Source organism: Brassica oleracea, chromosome C2, assembly GCF_000695525.1.
Source record: "Brassica oleracea var. oleracea cultivar TO1000 chromosome C2, BOL, whole genome shotgun sequence".
Lineage (NCBI taxonomy): Eukaryota > Viridiplantae > Streptophyta > Magnoliopsida > Brassicales > Brassicaceae > Brassica > Brassica oleracea.
The window spans coordinates 16,882,569-16,892,107 of record NC_027749.1 but is presented as its reverse complement, the minus strand read 5'-3'; the positions used below and the strand labels follow the sequence as shown (position 1 = coordinate 16,892,107).

Sequence of the window (9,539 nt, the reverse complement as noted above, 5' to 3'; positions counted from 1 at the left end):
ATTTGAGTTACCAAAATTATGTATATATTATAACCAGAATATCTTTAAAAATTTATTAGAAAATATTCTATCTCATAGCTGAATTAAAATTTATTAGAGGATATCTATCTCATAGCTTCTCTTGAAAACTAGGTCATTTAGAAACTTAAACTAATTTGCTATATAAATATCACGCCACCCCCCATTAGTTTCACGCATCTATCTTTTAATTTTCATATGTTTTTGATCGTTCTAATTTAAATTCTACTTTTGTGATCTTGCGCAGGTGTATGATAATCAATAAGTAACTCATAGACGGAAACATCATTACTGGTAATTTTATGGGGGATTCTTCTTTTCCGTTTATTTTAGTTCTCTTCCTCTCCATGTTGTATCTCTATCTATATTTTTGCATCAGTAGTGATTCAACTAACAAAAAGAGACGACTCTGTTTATCCAATAACTGATCATCCCTTTCGAAAAAAGGTAATTCTTTTTTTTTTATAAAGTTAAATCACTTATCAAGAATATAATATAAGATGTGTATGCTAATCAAGTGCAATTTATTTATTGTGTGTGATCCCCTTCGGTACGTCTGAGATCCAAAGGTAATCTCAAAGCTTTTTAAAAACTTTGAAACTCATTGACGTTGTCCTATCAATTATATAATTTGTTATCTTTTGGGGATTGTTTACATCTTTAAATATTTTTATTAGAATTACCTCTTTTCTGACTCAAGGCTTAGAGAAGGAAACCGTAAATCATCTATGATGTTACAATGAAACCAATGATAATAAATCTCAGGTAATTCAAATCTCTCTTTTATATTTCATGGCTGATTTTTTTTATGTGGTTTATGCGTGAAATATTTGTTTTTTATCAATTATATTTTTCTGATATTTTAAGATTAGTGTTAAGTGTGATCGTTTGAAGCATAATGCATTCTCAGAACACACCTCCATGATAACACTTCTATGATAATTGTGTCAATTATGTTAGTGATTTTGCATCTGAGTATTGCGACTGATGTTCCAAGAGAGAAAGCGTATCATCTCAAACTGAGATTGGTGGGAAAGGTAATTGGTTTATAGATGTAATTGGATAATTGACATTTAAAGGATACATTTTATTAGATAGTACCAAGCAGTCCTTTTAAACTCAAACAATGCCATGTTCTGAGTTGTACACATTGTAATGACCTTTTTTTTCCTTGCGGTGTGTATTCATATAGCAGTAGTGAAATGCAGATATGAAGTAATATCAACCAAAATTAAGAAAAGTCTTTTAAAGGCAGAGATAATCACATGGGCCTCTCTTGAACATGGCAAACAACCAGCAGTTTTGCCAGACCCGAATTTCTTAAACATGTTTTCTACTTTCTTTTTTCTTTTTATTTAGTTTCACCTGATGAGAAGTTTGAATCACAGACTCTTGACATTTTAAAATTTATCATTTGTTTGTGTAATTGTGCAGAGGTTTCAATGAGACCAGCTTATCGTTCTTCCAAGAAAGTAAAGGACTATGACAAGCTTGAAGATGAAGTGAAGAAGAATAGAAGGATGATAAGCTTGAAGGAGACACTACTTTGAACAAGTTCTTCCGTGAGATATATTTGAATTCTGATGAGGATATGAGTAGTGCTAGAGCAAATCATTTATGAGTATCTATCTATCTATCTATATTCCTATTTAGTCTTTCTTCTCTCATGGAGATTACAATGTTTTTGGCATTTTGATTGACTCTTTTGTAGTTTTGCACAATCAACAGGTGGAATCTAATGGGACAGTGTTTTCAATAGACTGGAAAGATGTTGGTGCTAAGAAAATCGAGTGCACTCTTCATGATTATCTAGCGCTCAAGACATGAGAAATATGATCTTATATGATGTGTGGGTTTTACCTTAATCTAGACAGAACTCGAAGCCTTGGTCTTAAGGTTTGGTTTCTCTACTTTATGGACTTAAGTTACTTTGTATTTTCCATAACTCATATTTTTTATACGAAACACTGAAATTTTTAATCTAAACGTTCTAATGTATTCTTTGTTCATATGAACATAGTATAAATATCAATATGTAACATCGAATCTTTCGTATTAACCACATACATGTAACATAAGTATTATATAGTTGTAAATATGTAATTATTAATTTAATATTAATGTTAATGCCCGCGGTCCACCAAGTTTATAATTAAATTCATTAGCGTTTCTAAAAAAAAATTATTCGTACTCGTTTCCAAAATATTTAGTTTTGGTGTTCCAGTTCTCATCTCAATTTTGCCCATAACCGTTTCAGTGCTACTTAGTTCAGGGCTTACCTTATAAACAGTCCCAAATCCTCCCTCTCCAAGCTTGTTGGAGGGATTGAAATCTCTAGTGGCATTTTTAAGTTCAGAGTATGCAAAAGTGTAAGGCTTTACGTCCATATTAAGCAGCTCTGCAACAACCAAAATATGAACAAGTTTGGAAGATGATATCCAAGTTCAAAGACTTGTTTCTGTTTTATTATTACCTTCATCATCTGTGTAACGCTTTCTGCTTTTTCGGATGATGAAGATAACCACGCCCGTAAAGATGCTTAAAAGTCCTAGCCCGACAATAACACCTACAATAGTACCCGTCCTATACTTTTTCTTTGATAGTGGCCTGTTGGCCACAGTTGGTTTAAAATCTGAACAACAACAATATGTAACACTTAGGCACCCATGAGGAGATAGGAAAAAAAAAAGAATTCACCAGCATGTATACCTGGTTTTGCAGTTATGGCCGATATTAGTGGCCCATAAGTACCTAGAATAGGGATACTAATTGTTCCTTTGCCAGCCCAGAAAAGATGAATTTCAAGATAATTTTCTGATACATTTGCTTTATATTTTCTTTGAACTGCTCGAACAGTACTGTCACCAGCGGTTCTACGTATAGCAAAATCTTTTTCAACAAGGCGTCCCTGGAAAACGGAGTTTGGTCTCAGATTTCAGGTAGGAGATTATTACATAAAGAATGTAACTTGTAAACCGGTAGGACAGAAGACCTCTATCGTGTTGAAATATCGTGTTCCCAAACCTCTCCAGGAGTTAGAACCAAGAATATCTATTTCAGCAAACTGAAGTGTTACGGTGTAGCCTCCATTTTCTAGTCCCAACCCATAATACCTTAGGGAAGAAGAAGAATGTCTTGCTGACTGAAAAAGCTCTGAGTCCAAACTGTTGACAACCCATATATAATTGATACTCCTGGCATAAAGTCCTACGCTACTGACTGCCCATCTCTGACGATCACTCACAAAAGATGAAGCTAATCCAAGTTCCTCGTCCTCCCTTTCAAATATTTCTCCGGTAACAGACCGTATTTGTGGCCCTCCGCAGTTGATCAAAAAGTCAGAATCTAGTTACCAGTCAAGAGAAAATATAAGAACAGTTGAGAACAATTGTTATGATAATATCTCTTTTTAAAAGATTACAGATTCCTTTGCCTCGATTGCAGGGGAAGTTCTTCTGCAGGCACTTCAGTCCTTGTAAATCTCTTTTAACAAGATGAAAACAGATTTTCAAAAACAAAAACAAAAATGAAACAGGAATTTCAGGCATCAACAATATATAACATATTTGATATAATCACCTCTTGTTAAGACCTTCCAAGCTGAAATTGTTAACAACAAGATTGCTGCAAAATAACATATAATTTGTTATGATTTTAATAAATATTTCCTATAAGAAAATGAAGGGGACAATTTATGAGATTATAAAACACCATGAATATACATACACTCGTAGAGATATAACGGTGTTTCTTTTTTTTTGAACACGAATTTAATTGATTAGGTGGTTAATTGGGGGCAGTAAAAGCATCCCCAACAAACAATGTTTCGGATACAAGCAGGGCATCCTTTGCCAACCTATCAGCTATTACATTTCTTTCTCGGGGAATCCAAGAAAAATTGACAAACTCAAATGCAGAAGCATAAAACAAGATATCTGAGACCACCCCATAGAGCTCGGTAGGGCAGTGGCCGTCGGTGATAGATTTAACAAGTTGAGAGGCATCAGATTCAAAGAGAACCGTCTTGATTTGCAGATTTTGACAGGTGATGATTGCTTCGCGGAGAGCAAGACTCTCAGCTATGAGCGGAGATCCCACACACCTTGTCTTTGCTTTGAAGGATTGGTTACCAGAGCTAGAGAGGATAACCCATCCCAAGCCGGCTGAATTGTTTGCGCTGGACCATGCCGCATCAGATCGAACAACCACTGCGCCCGCTGGAGGAGCCTTGCCCTGTGTGGGCTTGTGGAGGTGACGCGCTGGTTCCTTCTTCACTTCCCTTGACCATTCACGTGCTAGTGCAATGGCAGAGGACAATGTAGTTTCTGGGGAGGCAGAGTGGCCATCAAAGACAAAGTTGTTTCGAGCTTTCCACAGCATCCATAGGATCCAAGGAAATAGAGAGCCCGACGTTATACCTGCAGGGGGGAGACATTGTTTCGCACAGAAAGAGGTCCAGCTAGACATTAAATCTATCATTCCTCTGAAATCCAGTTCGGACGTGAAAGGGGCTAGTTGCCAGACTTGCTGTGCAAACCTACACTGGAAGAAGAGATGAGTAATAGATTCTGAGCAGCCGCACCTCTTACAAAGGGGGTCAACAACAATGTGTCTCTCTAGTAGCTGTTCGCCAACCGGCAGTGCTCTTTTGAGTAGTTTCCATGAGAACAGTTTCACTTTTGGTGCACATGGCAAGTTCCATACATTAGTGCTCCATTTGAAGTTCGCACCACCCTGGTTTCTAGCAAACAACTCCTCTCCAGAGGTGCGGTGTTTCTATAATCAAACATTTCTGAAGAATTGAACAGATTTAATTTTAGTTAGTTTGTTGAGAATTTTGTCTGAATTAGAGAAATCGTTATGTCTTTATGTTAAATATTCAAGAATCCTATCTGACCATATGATTTATATTTTTATTTAAGAAACTCTATTAAAACACTATTAAATCACAACTAATCTCCTAAAATCCACCAGTTATAATATTTTATTAACAATGGATTTATTGTACATTTTAAAAAAGTTCAATAGCAATTACATCAATTTTCTTTTTGTAATTTATTTTGAATAATATAGAATTTGTTGGGTGAATAATGAAATATTTATCTACAAAACACTTCAGTTTTTAAATTGAATAAAATTCTTAGAGAGTTTATTCAAATTTAAAATTTAGAGTGACTTGTATTAAAATGAAAAAAAAATCATCTGTTAAGCAACTATGAATTTTAAGAAACTTAAAAAAAAAATTGTGTTGTTGATTTTTTTAAAAAAAATTTATTCTAAAATCTACTATTAATGAATATATTTTAAATTGTGGAATGGGAGTTTTGCTGTATTTTGAAGATGTTTTGGTGGTGTCTTTGTTGAAAATTTAAAAATCAAAAATCTCATGGTCCAGGATGAAATTCTATAATGTTTTAATTAAAAAAAATCATTACAAATTTCGTCTCAGTGTTTTGTTTACTTACATTTTCAAGTTTGGTAAGCTGACCCATGAAGGAAGACTACCAGATAAATCATTGTACGAAACATCTCTGAAAGAATAAGAGAAGAAATGATTAGGATCTACAGAATATGTTAGATAATCTTCTTGACAAAAAAAAATGTTAGATATTCCAAAACAGTTTCCTTATTGTCTAGTAAAAAACTTTTGTCTATATCAGGACTTTGTGGCTTTCAAAGAGGATCAATTAAAAAGGACTTTGTAACCCACATATTGCTCAAAGCCTGGCTCTTTTGAATGGGCAAAGAACCATTCAACGTGTTGTTTCCAAGAAACCTAGTATGAAGACAACAAAGTTTTACCTCAGTTATCACTGGTAGATGCGAACATAAATAATAAAAAGAAGTAGAAAACTTACAAGTTGGTGAGTTGATTTAAGTAGAAAAGTGAAGCCGGAATTGGTCCATGTAGTTTGTTGAAACTTAAACCACTAGAAAACAGACACGAATTAGGCAGTAACACATTAAGTCCAGTGACTGGGGAAATGAAAAATAATACTATTAGCAGTGTTAAAATTGTAGGACCGCAAGATCACTTGGTATTCTCACGCTGACTTTCACCGAATAGACTCCGAAACACGTGTTACAGAAAAGACTCCGACACACGTGGACGTATGTTGTACTTACACGTGTTGAAAACTTGAGTATTCCCCGATATTAGAGGGTATTGTCCCAGTGAGATTGCTGTTCCTAAATACTCTGCAACACATATCATCAATGTTAAATGCACGGACGAGGAGAGGGAAATAGTTCATGAACTGGAGTAGGATTTTTGCCTTACAATGTACTTAGAGATTTCATGTCTTTGATGAATTCAAGAGATATACTTCCATTAGGTATATCACCAAGACCCCTACATTTAGGATATTATGATTATGTGGATAGCGTTAAAACTTAAGCTTTTTTCAAAAAAAAAAAAAAACTTAAGCTACTTAAACTGTAAAACTTATGCCAACGCAACACTGACTGAAATAATGTTGGTCAATTTTACTGAATCAAATATCATAACAATTGATATTTAGACAAATGTCATATATATATATATTCTAGTTTCTACGTAAGTTAGCTGCCACATGTCAAAAGTATTACTACAAACTAATAAAATAAAATTTTACTTTATGTGTGTATTCATTTTGTTTATATATCTATATGAAAAGTAAAAAAATATTTATAATTTTTAAAAAATATTTATTTACCCTTTTTAATAATTAAAATAAATATTTTCATATGATTTCATATCTATTCATAACTTTTCTTGTAATGTTGAAAGCAAAGTCAATCAATACTATTTTCAATATGTTAACATATGACCAATATGACGAACAAACTTATACAGTTGGGTAAACATAGAAGACTATATGAATAAAAGATTTAAATATTTACCTCGAGTTTGTAAATTTCGTTGACTCCTATGTAAAAATAATTTGAACTAACTAGGTTTTAGCAAATTTTAATATATTCTCTATTATTTAATTATACAACATTTTACCTTCCAAAACCTTTTTTCATGTATTAAAATTATATGTATGTATAGTTTTAGCTTGTATAGTTTCAACTATGCATATACTAAAAGAAACTCAAATATATATATATATATATATATATATATATATATATATATATATATATATATAATTAAGCAATTCATTATACGTTTTTGACATGTATCAGCTGATCAAACAACAGAAACAAAACATGTGATTTCTAACTCAGAAAATTGTAGGCATGACATGTGACTCAGCAAATACTATACATATGACATTTCACAAAGCACAATGACCAACATTATTTCAATTTTGGTTTAAATTTTCTAATTCAAAATTTTATTTAGAACAAACTTTAGTTGTGGTTGAAATCAGCACAATATCAAAGGTATAATATAAATAGTACTATTAAATTGTTCAAGTTAAAATAATCAATTTTCCTCAAAGAGAGAGGAAAAAAAGAGAGAAAGTAAACAAGAATGAATGATGTGGCACCAATGCAACAACATACAGTTCTCTCAAAGATGTTAAGTTGGAAAATGACGACGGTATCGGACCACTCAAACTAGTTCCTCGAATTCTCCTGCAGTAAAACATGGTAGCAATCCATGAATCCCAAGTCTAAATGGCAAGAAGATTTTTCCACTAAGAGTGAAAATTACGATAAAATATATAAAAACAAGAGCACCGTCACAATTAAAAAAAAAATATATATATATATATATATATATATATATATATATATATATATGTCTGTAAAAAGTGAAATCATTCTTACAAGATAGTAAGTTTGGTTCATTTGCCTATAAATTCCGGTACCTGACCAGTAAGGTCCACATCGTTAAGCAAACTGGTACATCATCAAGGAAAATATTACCCCACAGCAAAACAAACAAACAATGTAAAGTAATATATATAGATTACAAAAAATCTAAAATCCAACGATAAAGTTAACTTAACGCGCATTCAATACAAGAAAATCTTACACGTCTTCCAGCAATACAAGATTAGCAAATGATAATGGTATTTCCCCTGCAAGTCCAGTATTTCCTATGTACCTGTAATAAAATGTAAGAAATTAACACTAGATGATTGTGAAAGGTTAATAATTAAGTTTTCATATTTGAACTAAAAACACTGCAGAAACGAATTCATAAAAGTACTTTGTACGGTCTCACATTTTTACTAGTTTTGTACAATTCCCAATCTCAGCTGGTATAGAACCGGAAAAGTTATTAACACCAATAGCACTGCATACAGAATATGTACTATAAGAATAAGGAAGCATCAAAATCTCACATCTGTGATATTTTTTAGAAGCTTACAGCGATTTCAAGTTTGTAAGCAAACCAATTTCCTTGGGAAGGGGGCCATACAACGCATTGATCCCAAAGCTCCTACGGTAGTTGAGAAACAGTTGTGCGTGAGGAAGAAGAAGAAGAAGAAGAAGAAGGTATCATTCAATCAACAGCCTTACATCCATTCCATTCGAGTCAAATTTCCAATTGCAGGAGAAAGGGAGCCTGTAAGATAATTTTGGCCCAGGTTTCTGATAAAAAGATGGCATGTTATTTTGAGGTACAATTATGAATGCATTTTCAGGCTGTTTTTATGATCATAAGAAAAAGAAGAAAAAAAAGGGTAAAGGCGATACAGATTGGTGAGGTATGTCAAACTCCAAAGCTGTGGAGGTATAGGTCCTACAACATCTATCGCATAAACTTTTCTGTGGAAGTAAATCAACAGCATGACACACTCAGTGGCTAAATGCACATATACAAAAGGAAATTAAGAAATGAGAGCTGAAACTGTACAGAGCAGTGATGCGGCAGATTGTGGAGTTGACAAAATTGCAGTTGCATTTGATAAGAGGATTGTAGTCTTTGTCGTCGATATTGATCCTGTCGTCTATGGCAACGCCGGAGCAAAGGTCGCCGCTCGTGTTCCATGCCTTCTGCGCCGGGATCTTCCAAGCCGCGAAGATGGAGTTCAAAGTTTCCGCTGTTGTTTCTCCCACAACAACCGTCAGTTTATTTAAACCAAAATAACTTGTTATTAATTAACTATTCCAAAGTGATCAGAGACAGAGCAGAGACCTTCGTCGGGATGAGTAGTGGCTCCCATTTGGTTTTGAGCTCGAACCAGGTGAACCGAATCAAGGATACAAATGAGGAACCAGACGGTGAGGAGCAGACACGTGGGCATTATCGTCTAGACGGAGTTTTTACTCTCTTTTTGTTATATCTTGGTTCACAACAACGGTCGATCTTACTACACTAAACAGCTTAAGCTTTGGGTGGTGTATCGTTCTCCTTAAATATTGTCTTAATTAGGTGATACCCGCGCCCTGCGCGGAGTGAATGGATTAAAAGAGATTATAACTTTTAATCTATAGATATTAGAAATGCAAAACTTATAGTCACAAGATTACATATTATATAATGAGTTGAGACCCACCATAAGTGTTTTGCTTGCAAGATCGAATTTGTAATGAAGGTTTGGGAAGAAGAATGTGATGAGTAGATATGCTCAAAACAA

The 9,539-nt window shown here is 33.8% G+C and overlaps 1 pseudogene; it reads right to left on the bottom strand.

Annotated features, from left to right (window-relative positions):
• Positions 1-9,326, bottom strand: part of LOC106322589 — a 17,968-nt pseudogene extending 8,642 nt beyond the window's left edge.
• Positions 9,327-9,539: the final 213 nt, after the last annotated feature.